This window comes from Macrotis lagotis, chromosome 1 (genome assembly GCF_037893015.1).
Source record: "Macrotis lagotis isolate mMagLag1 chromosome 1, bilby.v1.9.chrom.fasta, whole genome shotgun sequence".
NCBI lineage: Eukaryota > Metazoa > Chordata > Mammalia > Peramelemorphia > Peramelidae > Macrotis > Macrotis lagotis.
Genome location: NC_133658.1, coordinates 410211344 through 410225363, shown reverse-complemented (window position 1 = coordinate 410225363; position 14020 = coordinate 410211344). Strand labels below are relative to the sequence as shown.

Sequence of the window (14020 nt, the reverse complement as noted above, 5' to 3'; positions counted from 1 at the left end):
TATTGCTCCCTCCTCTTCCCAGAAAAAAAAAACTAAGCATCTAGCTGTGTGGCCTTGGGCAAGCCACTTAACCCCATTTGCCTTGCAAAAACCTTAAAAAAAACAAAAACTAAGCAACACCACCACCCTATTCTCCAAGTTCCATACATTCTTCTCGAGGCTATGCCTGGCCACAGCAGTGCCCATGGACTGTCAAACTATGTTATACTCTACTTCATAAATCAGGAAACGACGCTCGGGGAGGGCAAATAAAGCCACATCAGCCTCCCTTGACCCTAATGGTATACAATCATGCAAGAACTGGAAGGATAAGTAAAACTGTAGGGAGAAGGCAGTGTCCCAATCCCTTTGAGGTACTCTCAGGGAAGTGGACATGATTGTTGGTTTTGTTTTTATTGGGGGAAGCATGGAGTAAGGAGGGAAATAAAAAGTAAAGAAAGATCCTCAGGCTTATCGCATCTTTAGAATCCTTGATTCTGAGACCAGCAGCTGGTGAAAACCTAAGATTTACTTTGTATTTTATTTTTGTATAGGGCAAAATAACCTTGTATTCATTTTATATAGGGCAAATTAGATGGTGAAGTGGGTGGAGTGCTGGAAGACAAGAATTCAAATATAACCTCTGACACTTACAGACCTGGGCAAGTCACATAACCCTGTTTGCCTCAGTTTCCTCATCTGTAAAGTGAGGAAATGGCAAATCATTCTAGCATCTTTGCCAAGAAAACCCCCCCCCAATGGGTTCACAAAGAGTTATGTGTTTTCTCACCTCCCTTTTGTCATTGGTTCTCTTTGACAAAGGTTAGACAACAATAGAAGGCAACAGATGGATTCTATTTCGTTTTGTTTTGTGGTTCTAAGAGTTCTGAGCAGTTTTCATTTATGATTTCTTAAAGACCATGGCCAAACTTTTTTTTGGTCATGATGGTCTTAGAAATTGTTTTCTAGTTTAGTTTTTTAGATACCTTATATTTCTTTTTTAAATTTCACTCAAAATTGTTACAATATCTGCTGGTTAACTTATCAAAACATTTGTAAGATTTGGTGAAATTAAGGAAAGGCTTGTTTTATTCCATGAATTAAAAAAATAATAAATTTAAGAGGAAAAAAGATTTGTATAAATATAATCACAACATTCTTTGCAGATAAAAATACTTAAATAGTCAAAGAGATATTCATTGTTCATAGTTGAGTCACACTAATATAATATCATATATTTTTTGCTTTAAAAAAAATCTTCTAGGGGCAGCTTCGTGGCACAGTGGATAAAGCACCGGCCCTAGAGTCAGGAGTACCTGGGTTCAAATCCTGTCTCAGACACTTAATAATTACCTAGCTGTGTGGCCTTGGGCAAGCCATTTAACCCCATTTGCCTTGGAAAACCCTAAAAAAAAAATCTTCTGATTTCAACATTTTGTTATATCATGTGTTATAAATAGCTAGAGAATAGTCCAGAGTGATTAAAATGGTTTTTATTAAGATATCTTACCAAAATGGCATAACTCTCTCATGGTGGGAGCTCTTTTACACAATTTGAAAGACTTTGTTCCTGTCCCTTCATGCCAACCATAGGCTGGGGTCACAAATTTAATTGATACATTGGTTCCTATACATTTCTCCACCCTGCTCATTATACTAATGAACAAAAACATATAGATCTTCTTGAGCATGTGCAAAGGAGGTGAAGACTCAGGTTTCTCTTGACCAGTTAAGGACTAGTTTCTTCTAATCTTGGGTTTGTCATTTTTGGAATGGGAAAACTCTCCCAGTTTTGTGTTAGGCTGGGGCCATTCCCCCTTTATAATAGGGCCCCTCCTCCACACCCTGTGAAGACCAACAACGCCCTACATTCCTCACATCACGTTATTTTTGCTTTCTGTTTGCCTCAATCACTTCCAGGGAGTTCAACCTTGAGTAAGATTTACAACTGTCTTCTAATTTAAGGTTTCAGTCCTTGCTATTTCACCCTTCCTTGATATTCCATTTTGTATCTCACTATTTCTCTGTCTGTCTCTGACTTTAAAAGGATGCATCTTTAATGAGCTCTAATTTTTGGAAATTCAGGGAAGATAGATGGAAGGCCCCATCCAGAGTGTGGTTATTGGTTAAATCTCTCTTCTCTTGTATTCACAGCTCCCAGCCAGAATTTAGCCACATGTACCAATAACTAACTATAAATCCTGCCTATTTCTGGAGGAGTTTACAATATGGCCCAGTTTTCCTGATAAGCCATTCAAAGAGTATGGGTCCCCAGAACTATGTCCAGCACATCTAAAAATCTACTAGTATGATAACCAAAAGAGAAATAATCTTGGAGAGCTAGGACAACTGTATTTAACTGGTTATGGACTATATTATCCCAAACCAGAGGAAGAAAAACAAAATAAAACAAAACACACAAAGAAAAAAAAACCCTTCCAAATCTGATGAACACTTTATAAAAACTATCTCTTATGTATTTCTTTCCCTTAATACTAATTCCTTATGCCAAAAATTACTAATTTGTACATATGTTTAACAAAATATGAGGGATCAGCTAGGTTCTTTATAAAAACTATCTCTTATGTATTTCTTTCCCTTAATACTAATTCCTTATGCCAAAAATTACTAATTTGTACATATGTTTAACAAAATATGAGGGATCAGCTAGGTGGCTCAGTGGTCCTGGAGCCTGAAGGACCTGAGTTCAAATGAGGCATTAGGCACTTAATAATTACCTGGCTGTGTAGTCTTGGGCAAGTCACTTAACCACATTGCCTTGCAAAAAAAACCTAAAAACTAAAAAATATGCATGTAAAATGTTAATCTGACTATTCCCTGCTAAGGGGAAGGAGGTGGGAAGGGAGGGTGGAGGGAAATTTTGTAACTTGGAAATATGCCTGTACAAATGGATGAAAGCAAATAAATAAATAAACACTACAAATAAATAAATAAACAAACTAACAAATAAATGAATGAATGAATGAATGAATAAATAGATGTTTGATAGAATTCACCTGTAAAAGAAAAAAAATGGTCTTTGAAACAAGGAATCTTTAAAATCTTACCTTGTAACCCTTTCACTAACAAGAAGCTCAAATTGGTTTCTGGGGCAGAAAATGGACGGAGAGAATTTAATTGGGAGATGGGAGAGCGCAAAGCTGTGATTTGCTAAGGTGTTTTATCACTTCTGTTGTGCCAGACATCTCTGTGACATGGGCCACCACTTAGTCAAATCTCAGAGCTGTTCTCTGATTTGGCTCCTCTAAATCACTAAACAAAGACTTTCACCTACAAAGCAGTAGTAAATTGTGCAGGAAGCACAATCAAGAGTTCTTCATAGTCCTAGTTCATTCTTGTTTCAGACCAGTCCTTGTTCCTTTTGGAGGAGTGAAATGTTATCAGCATCACCAAAAAAAAAAAAAAAAAAGGCAGAATTCCTAAAGAATACAATAAAGGTTGAGTGTTGCATATCAAGAAAGAGAGTGAAGGCAAGGAACTCTGGAGTGATCCCTGGTAGAATTAATCTTCATGTAACTCCAATTGCCTGTGAACAGATATAAAATGAAAAGAAGTATTAAGAATTTCATGAGTCCTCTATTTAGAAGCAAATATCTGATGCTTGGTTTAGCATTCAGAGCTCTTCATAGCCTAGTCCCCATTCTGTCTTTGCCATCTTCTTACATCTTTTGGACTCCAGGTTGTCAGGTCCAAGCATTTTCTCATACCTGAAACATTTTTCCTACTCTGCTCTGACTACTGAATATCCTGGCTTCCTTTTAAATCTCAAATAAAATCTCAACTTTTCTGGAAACCTCTTCATTCCAGTGCCTTTCCTCTGTTATTTCTTATTTATCCTGTGTCACAGAATATATATTTGCTTTCATGTTGTCTCCCCTGTTGAAACTTTAAGCTTCTTGAAGACAGGGACTATCTATAACCTCTTTTTGTATCCTCAGGGCCTGGGACATAAAGTGCTTAATATTGTTTAGTGATTAATGAAAAGCCCAGCAGAAAAAAAAAAAAAAAACATTGAATCTAGAGTCAAAGGAACTGGGGTTCAAAGTTCACCTTTAATACATACTAATCTGTGTGACCTTGGACAAATCACAACCTCCCTGGGGCTCACTTTTTTTTTTATCTAGGTGATAAGGAGATTCTTAGCAGTAAACTTGAGGAGGGAGAGTGTTCCAGGCATGAGAAACAGCCAGTTCAAAGGCATGAAGATGGTAGGTAGGATATTTAGTTTCAGGGAATAGCTAATAGGTTTATTTAGCTAAAATACAGGATACATGAAGAGGGAAAATATGAGAGCCAGACTGCCAGACTATTTAGAGTTCCAAGTGGCAGGTTGAAGAGTAGTTTTTTAATCCAATTTGCAAGAGGGAACCACTGAAGATTTTGAATGGAGGAAAGATTTATGGTTTAGTTGTTTGTTTTTTAATTGGTGATTTTAATTGGCTTCCAAGGACACCTAATTTTAGAGGCAACTTGGTGCCTCCGTAGATATGATGCCAGACCTGGAATATGGAAGACTCATCTTCCTCTGATCAAATATGGCCTCAGACACCTGCTAGCTGTGTGATCCTGGGTTCCTTGATCCTGTTTGTCTCAGTTCCTTCATTTGTAAAATGATATGATTTGGATGGAATACTCTGTACTAAAATAAAGAGTTCGATGATTTTAGAAATACATGGGAAAACTTGCATGGAATAATGTAGAGAGAAATGAGAAGAACCAAGAGAACATTATATATACAATAACAGCAATGTTATTTTAAGAATAACTGAACAAATAAGTTATTTTGTCTATTATAAGTACTCAAATTAACTATAAAGGACATGAAGGAAGACACTATCTGCATCCAAAGAATGAATTTATAAATAGAAGTATGTATAGCATAATTTTCTGTATATATGTACACACACACACACAAATACACCTAATTTGTGTCTAATAGGAGCTATGGGGAGGGGTGAAGAAAAATAAATTTACATGATAATTTTGTTGTGTATTTGAAGAGAATAGCAGTTGTGTATGTAGATTTAGTTTTATGTCATCATCTTTTTATTATTCTTTTCAACTATGTACTATTGTACAATGCTTGATTTATTCCATAAATTAAAAGTAAAATAAAACAAGAAAAAATGTTTAAAAATTAAAAATTTTTAATGAACTGGAGAAGGAAATGGCAAAGCACTTTAGCATCTTTGCCAAGAAAACCCCAAATAGGGTAATGAAGAGTCAGACATAATTGAACAACCAAGGTGGCACAGTGGATAGAAAATTGGAACAGAAGTAGTGAGGAACAATTTCAAATTCAACCTCAGACACTTACTAGCAGTGTTAAGCCTGGATAAATCATTTAACTTCTGTTTGCCTCAGCTTTCTTATCTATAAAATGGAGATAATAATGATAGTACCTAAAGGACTTACCCCCTGGTATTGTAGTGAGGATAAACTGAGACAACATTTGTAAAGTATTTGTAAAATAGTTAGATACTTTATAAATGCTATCTAGCTATTATGATGATAATAGAGTTGCCTGGGTAACTGAGAAGTTAAGAGACTTCCCCAGGAGGTTACTTGGTCAGAAGCAGGACTGAAATCCAGGTCTTCCTAACTCTGGACAGTTATACCCCATGATGCCTCTTATATTGGGGTGGAGGATAGTTTGGAGAGAAGGTTGGAAGCAAGAAGACAATGAGCACTTATTAAGGATGTGCTATGTGTCAAGCACCATGGATGAAGATGCTGCTTCAGTTCAGAAGAGTGATGAGGATTTGAATTAGGATAGTGGCAATGTGAGTGAAGAGAAAGGGACACATGGGGGAGGATGGGTAAGAGTCAGCAACTGATTAAATGTAATTATAATGTAAATGTTAAAAAACTGATTAGAGGTAAGGGAAAAGGGAGAGTCAAAGATGACTCAGATTGAGAACCTGGTAACTCTCAGGGAAGGATGGTGTTGACTCTCTACAGACATAAGAAATTTTGAACAAGTAGTGGGTTTGAGAGAGATGAGTTCTATTTGGGGCATATTGATGTTGATGGGTCATCAGATGGAGATATTCAACAAGTTGTTGGCAAGAAGATACTAGGGTTCACAAAGGAAGCTAGAGTTGAATATTTAGGAATTTGAGAATTATTTGATCATTGATGTGATGGGAGCAGATGAGATCACCAAAGAGAGCATTTTTGTGTTACGGACCTCATCTCAGAATCATGTTTCTAATACATAAAATACATAGGATTAGAAAGGACACAAATCATACTGAATTATAGTCAATAAATTATTTTAAAAAGAATTTAAAGGATTCCAGTTTAAGACCCCTTCTAGAGGAAGAGGGCCCAGAAGAGAATCTTAAGAAATATCCCTGAAGAATCAGTTCAAGTTGGATAGTGATCCAACATTAGATTTATATTCAACAATATATATATGTGTGTATGTATATATATATATATATATAATATATACACATATAGCAACAGGTTTGTACATAGGTATGTCATTCATGTATATAAATATTCATGCATATATATATGTGTACACACACACACACACACACACACACACACACACACACACACAAAATATGTCTTAACTGGTCCATGCCCAATGTGAATTTGTTGGAGGAATGACTAACAACCACTTTATGATTCAGTTCTTTCTCCACAGGGACTAAATGGTAGTGGGTTCCCAACTGGCAAAAATTATACTTAATCTTCTGGTAAATTTTTATTTATAAATACTAACTGATGCTAATTGATATTGAGGAAAGACCCATTAGTTATATTTATGTTGGGGCGATATTAACTGAAGATTGATATTGAATAGCTCGGATTGATGGCTTATGAACAACATTATTTGTGGAAGATTATGTCTATGTCCCCAATTTATGGGGTGAATATTCTATTTTTTCTTAGTTCTCTTCTATCTTATTTCTATCAAATATATTTACTTTGAATCAGTTGTGTTTTCTGCCTGAGAAGCAAAAGTAAATGTATTTGTGGGGCCTGTTAAAAACTTTGTCTTCAGAAGCCACTTTAACCTTGCAGCTTTTCACCAATGTTTCTGAGAAAGAGATCATCACAGGATCATAGATTTAGGCTAGAAGGGACCTCAGAGATCATCTAGTCTCCACATTATGCAACCTGAATTTTGGCCATCATTCCCATCTAGAACTTTGGTTTCCCTTTCTGGAATGCTGAGTCTTTACCTTGGGTGAATTTTAACTTACCCACAGGCCTCCCCACCACTTCTTACATATCCTCATACTATGCCATCATGTCCCATTCTCTATCCCTTTTCCATTCCCTTTTAGGTGCTTTCTTCCCCATCAAAATGTAAGGTCTTCAACCATCCACTGACTTATCTCCTCCCCTCCCCACCCTACACCTCAGGCTGTGACATCATTCCCCCTACCCCCTCAGTACATACACACACCTTTCCAGAACTCTTAATGGTTTTCAGTTTAAATTAAGAAGTCTTTATTGTGGTGGTGTGATGGGAGTATGAAATAAAATGGAGGAAAAGGCAAAAAAATATATAAGGTCTTCAGCAATATCATTACTGGGTTTGTATCCTGAAGAGATTGTGAAAGAGGGTAAAAATCCTATATGTACAAAAATATTCATAGCAACTCTTTTTTTGGTGCCAAAGATTTGGAAATTGAGGGTATGCCCATCAATTGGGGAATGGCTAAACAAATTGTGGTATATTTACGTGATGGAACACTATTGTTCTATAAGAAATCATGAGGGACAGCATTTCAGAAAAGCCTGGAAAGATTTGCATGAATTGATACTAAGTGAAAGGAGCAGAACCAGAAGAACATTGTACACATTAATATGAGGTGATGATGAACCATAATGGACTTATTCATTTTAGCAGCACAAGAATTAAAGACAATTTTAAAAGACTTGTGATGGAAAATACCATCCCTATCCAGAGAAGGAGCTGTGGAGTTTGAATAAAGACCAAAGTTTATTATCTTCAACTTTTAAAAGTCGTCTTAAGTATTATCTCTTTTTTCATCTATTTTCTTTCTTCCATTTGGATCTGATTCTTCTCTCACAACATATTCAATATCAACCTATGTTTAGTATGATTACAAATATGGAATTTACATCAGATTGTTTTCTGTCAGAGGGAGGGGAGGGGGAAGGAAGGAAAAAAACTAAAACTCAAAACTTTTTAAAAAAAGATTGGTAATATGTAAGGTCCTTGAGGGCAAGGGTGTCCCCTAGCATTTGGCACAGCCTATAATAAGCACTTAAATGTTTTATCTAGTCCAAATCCCTTTATTTTACAGATGAAGGAACAAGACTTTCATGGACATGAATTTTCCTAAGCCATGCAGCTAATAAATACCAAAGGCAGGATTTGAAACCAGATCTTCCTAACTTCAAGTCAAATACCTAACCTCTATGACACATTGTCTTTGCCTTGCAGTGCTTCTTTTCTTAGATCTAAGATCTTCAGCCTGCTATATAGGTACTGGGTTCACTTTCCTAAGCTACAGGTTGATAAGAGTAATACATAATGATCTAACTCTGATGTCTAGTATTAGCATCAGTGTTTCTATTCTTAAAGGGAAAGAGATAGCTATGTGAGCACTATATGATTTTAGAAATGACCTTATTTCTAAATTGAACTAAGAACCAACATTACCCACTTGATACTTTTGAGGTAATTGTTCCTGAAAATTCCTCTTTAGATGACTTGAAAAGCAAGAACTGTATTCTTGGGAAGGGCCAGAATTCCAAGTTCCAGTGAAAATCTAGTCATTCCAGAGTTACTCCATGTTGGAGAAGAACACAAAGGTATTAATAATCAGAATAACTAAGATTAATGGAGTACTTAAGGTTTTACAAAGAACTTTACATATATCTATTATTGACGCTATTTTTACAGAGGAGGAAACAGACTGACAGTGGCTAAGAAACTTTGCCAAGGTCACATAATAAATGTCCAAGACAGGATTTGAATGCAGCTCTTCAGTTTCAAAACCATCATTTTATCCCCATGTCACCTAACTGCCTCATCTCATACTTTTTGTACTTAAATGACAACCCTTTCTACAATAAGCCAGAAAAAGGGTTTCCCAGCTTTCTCTTGAAGACTTCCATTGTTGAGGGTCTCCCTACCTCTCAAGGCCACTATCTTGCCCATGGGAAGTTCTAATTATTGAGCAAAAATCTTCCCCTCTCTAACTCCCACTCTTTGTTCTGGTTTTGTACTCTGGAGTCAAGCAAATCAAGTCTAATTTTCTCTCCCATTTTACAATTCTTCAAAATTGTGCTATAGCTATTATGCTCTTCCTTCCCCAAAATCTCCTCTTGGTTCCACATTACCAGTTCTTTGATTTGGTCTTAGGATTTAGAGCAGGAAGGAAGGGTCTGGGCATATCCTGAATTCTAAAGATAACCACATGAGTTTGGAAAAGCCATTGACAGTTACTAACAAAGTTAGGACTTGAACTGGGTCTCAATTATAAACTCAATGATCTTTCCACTATACTATGGAGCAATGATAGTCAAAGGTACTATATTTCCCATCAGTCATGATTGCAAATCCAAAATCATTCTCCAGTTTTCTTTCTCTAAACACACCTCCATCCAACGAGTTGCCAAGTCTCTTCTATTCTACTTCCATAGCATCTCTTGAAGCTTTCCCTCTTCTCTTCATTTGTATTTTCACCACTCTAGTTCAAGTCCCCATTGTTTCACTTCAGTACTTTTTTGGTGGGATTTTAATTAGTTGCCCTATTTCCAGTTTCTACAATTCATCCTCTGCACAGCTGCCAAATTAAAATTCCCAAGATTCAAGTCTGATCTTGCCTATGATCTGCTAAAATATCTTCAGTAGTTCCCTATTCTTTCTAGAATAAATTATGGACTTATCAACCCGACATTTAAAATCCTATCTAGTCTGGCTCCAGCCTACCTTTCTAGATATATCATTATGTTTTCCTTCAAAACTCTATAAACCAATCTACAAGCTCTGTCTTATATTTGATATTCCCACATCTCCAAGTCTGTGCCAGCCATCTTGCATGCCTAGAATATACTCTCTTCTCATTCCTGCCTCTCAAAATAATTCCTAACTTCCTTAAAGATTCAGCTAAGGTGCTGCTTTTTCATGTAGTCTTTCCTAGTCCCATTTGTTAATAGGAAATCTCTCTTAAATTATCTTATATTTTTCTTTGGATTTATTGTATGGGCCCCTCCCCCAATAGTATGTAAGCTCCTTGAGGGAAGAACCTGCATGTATTTCTAGCACCTAGGATATTGTGTTAGCCAGAGTAGGTCCTTAATATATGCTTGTTAGATTGTATTGTATTGTATTAAATGACTACCAGTCTCCCACTTGTTGTTTTATAGTTTGCCAGTTTAAGGGGAATGGTCTGACCAGGGTAGAATACAATTGGATTATACTAGTGTCCTCCTGTTAAATAATGTGATCCTTCAAGTGACAGTCTTGTCCTTCAATCCTCACTTAAGAACCTTGTGAAAATCATATCAGAGAGAGCGAATGAAACTCAGGTGGGAATATCTTCTGGGGAAATTCCTCACCTTCACCCTGGGAACTCTCCATTCTCTGAACTGAATAGCAATCCAAAGTGCCTCATCATGCATGGGGGGGAAGTATGATGAATGCCCTCCCTCCCTTTGGAAGTTTCAATTGACTTCCATTAATCTCAAATCTCTGAGGTATAAGGTCTGATCCTTGAGGATTTGTTTCCTCCTGGGCAATGATGTAAAAGCTCTTCTAGCCCCTTTAGAGTCTATTTTAGTCTTTCAAGAGCTTTCACCACTAGGCAGGAAAGGAATCCAATCCATTACCTTCCACACCAGTGTTATGCCATTAGCTTCTTAAGTGGAAGGTTGCTATCAGCGGTTCCAGGAATACGTAGAGGGATGAGGAGTGGAGTAGAAAAAAAAGACAGCTGGGGGAAGGAGGGAACCAACAGAAAGAAAGCAGAGGGTACGTGGCGGGGGGAGGGAGAGGTAGAACATGATCTAAATAGAACAACTTCTAGCATAAAAAAGGAGGATTTATGCAACCTCATAGAAAAGCATGAAGTTTGCAATTCATCCTTTGCAACCCACTGGTCACAAAAGGGCAAGGATTGTGCCTCTGGGTCTATGTGGTCTGACTCCCTGAGGGTGGCAGTGTGGCATGGCTAAAACTGGCTCTTGGTATCTACTCTTCCCTTTTCTATTCTCTGATTCTTCTCCTCCCTCACCAGAGGGAGATTGCTCTCCTGTTTTCCTGCATGTAGTTTGAATATTTGTCTTTATCTAGACTTCTAGAGTGACCCTCTGCTAATTGTCCTGAATGTTCTTTTTTTAAATTAAATTTCTTTTCGATCAGCAAAAATTTGCTTTCACTTCATCCATCCCTCTTAAATGAGGATGAAAGAAAAACAAGATCCTTGTAATAATTGTAATATGTTTATTATAACTTATAACAGACATTTAATAAACATAGTCAAGCAAAACAAATTTCCCCATTGACCAAAGTCATACAGACATATGTGTGTGTGTGTGTGTGTGTGTGTGTGTGTGTGTATATATATATATATATATATATATATATATAAATGTATGCACATATACATTTCATTCTGTTCTGAGTCTTTATCCCTCTCAGTCAAAATGAGAGCTGTTCAAGACCCTAGTTTAAAAAGTCCAAGGACTTGCCTTGTATCTAGGGCCATTTCCTATCATTCTGATCCATATCAGGTCACTGGACCCAGTTTTGGAGGAGAAAGTGAGCCTGGTGACTTTGCACAGGCTTCCCTCACTTAAATCCCATTTACTTGCATGACAAGGCCTCACATCCCTGATGTTATGGTCTTCTTCGAGAATGAAAGGCAAACTACAACAGCATGTTTCATCATTAAATCTCTGGAATTGTGGTCAGTCAGTTATGCTAATGAGAATTCCAAAATCTATCAAAGTTGTCTTTACAATATTATTGTAACTGTATGGGTTGTACTCTTGGTTCTTTTCACTTCACTCTACATCTGTTCATAACACCCCAGGTTTCTTTGAAAGTATTCCCTTCAGGGGTGGCTAGGTGCCGCAGTGGATAGAGCACCAGCCCTGGAGTCAGGAGTACCTGAGTTCAAATCCAACCTCAGACACTTAATAATTACCTAGCTGTGTGGCCTTGGGCAAGACACTTAACCCCATTGCCTTGCAAAAACCTAAAAAAAAAAAAAGTATTACCTTCATTGATTCTTACAGCACTGTGGTATTCTATCACACTTACATACCATAACTTGTTTGACCTTTCCCCAATTGATGGGTACCCACCAAAGGTGCTTTTTACTTCTGCAAGCTAATAGCTCAAACACATAGCTCTCTTGTGGATAAACTTCTCCCAGGGAGACAAGATGCTCTTGTTTGACTCAGAAGGGGTGGGTGTGGGGGTGTCATAACTGGAACCATTTGCATCTTCAGATTGGATAAAGGAAAAAAAGAACAATATTTTATCTTAGTCTTTAGCCAATAAAACTAATTAATAAACAGAAAAATATATTCTATATATTTACATCACATCTTCCATATGTATGTTATGGTCCCTTACCAATTAAGATTTAAATGATTTCAATTACCCACCCACTGAATTTTTCAAGAGACCTGAAAGTGAATCCTCTTCCAGTTATTGGTGGGTCTACTTTAGGCAAATCACTTAATCCTGTTTACCCTATTACCCATCTATAAAATGAATTGGAGAAGTAAATGGTGAACCACTCCAGTATTTCTGCCACGAAGACACCAAACAGGGTCATAAAAAGTTGAGACAATTGAATAACAAACTCTTAGTCTAAAATGAATCCTGGCTCCATTGCTGTATTAGCTATTTGAGCAGAGAGGCAACCTTCAGTAAGCCTCAGTTTCTTCACATATTACATGGTGATGATAGAAGTGATTATCAAATAACCAGATATTGGGGAAATTAAGGATTTTTCCCCTTATTTGGAGATTATGTTAAAGTTTAGTGATCTGAAAAGCAGGGCAGATGGTGAGATGAAATCTTGGAGTTGTTGCCCTTCCCAACCAGAGAATCTTTCAAATCATTTAATCTGAGGTGAATTCTGACCCATTGTGTTTCACTCAACTAACTCTGAATAGAGGTAGATCCTATGTTTAAATTGCCAGAGGTTTAGGTGATCAGTCATATCCTCCAGCTTCCCATTAGAATGTGTCCACCTTTCATAATACTCATTCTTCTCATTAATTATAAACCAATTAAGAGTTGATTGCCATCCTCAGGAACCTCTAAACTTCCAAAGGCATATAAGCATTGAGTTGGTTCCATGAGGGGTCTTTGGTATTTAGGAGTGTCATTGACACTTTTATTAATTATATGCTAGCATGATTACTAAAATGATTAATTACCCAGAAACTATGTCTCTCAAACTTTATATGTCACAGTGACAATAAAAATATGCTATCCATTTCTTTTTTCAATTGATATTTTATTTTTCTAATTACATATTATGAAAGTTTTTCAACATTTATCAATATGCATTTTTTTAGTTTTTGGGGGGTTTTGCAAGGCAATGGAGTTAAGTGACTTGTCCAAAGTCACACGGCTAGGTAATTATTAAGGTCTGAGGATGCACCAGCATATGCATATTTTTAAATTACATGATTTCTTCCATGCTCCCTTCCCATCCCCCTCCCCTCAGTGGCTAACAGGTGAATATTGTATATACACATTTATGTTTAACATGTTTACAAATTACTCATTTTCGGTATGAGGAATTAGGATTAAGGGGAAAGAAAGAAATCCATGAGACAGGAAAGCAATACATAAATTTTTTAAAAAGTGAGTGTAGTGTTCATTCAGGTTCTGTAGGGTTTTTGTTTTGTTTTGTTTTGTTTTCTTCCTCTGGATGAAGATAGCATTGTCTATAGCTGGTCTCCCAGATTTGTCCAAGCTTTCTGAACTGCTTCAAGGAGATGTATCCATCAAGGTTGCATCTATCAATGTTGTTCATGTTCATGCTCTCTAAGTTCT

At 36.8% G+C, this 14020-nt stretch overlaps 1 protein-coding gene across 4 annotated transcripts in view; it reads left to right on the top strand.

Annotated features, from left to right (window-relative positions):
• The window catches only part of RNF14 (ring finger protein 14), a 121301-nt gene that overhangs the window by 41765 nt on the left and 65516 nt on the right, over positions 1-14020 (top strand). The window lies entirely within an intron of this gene.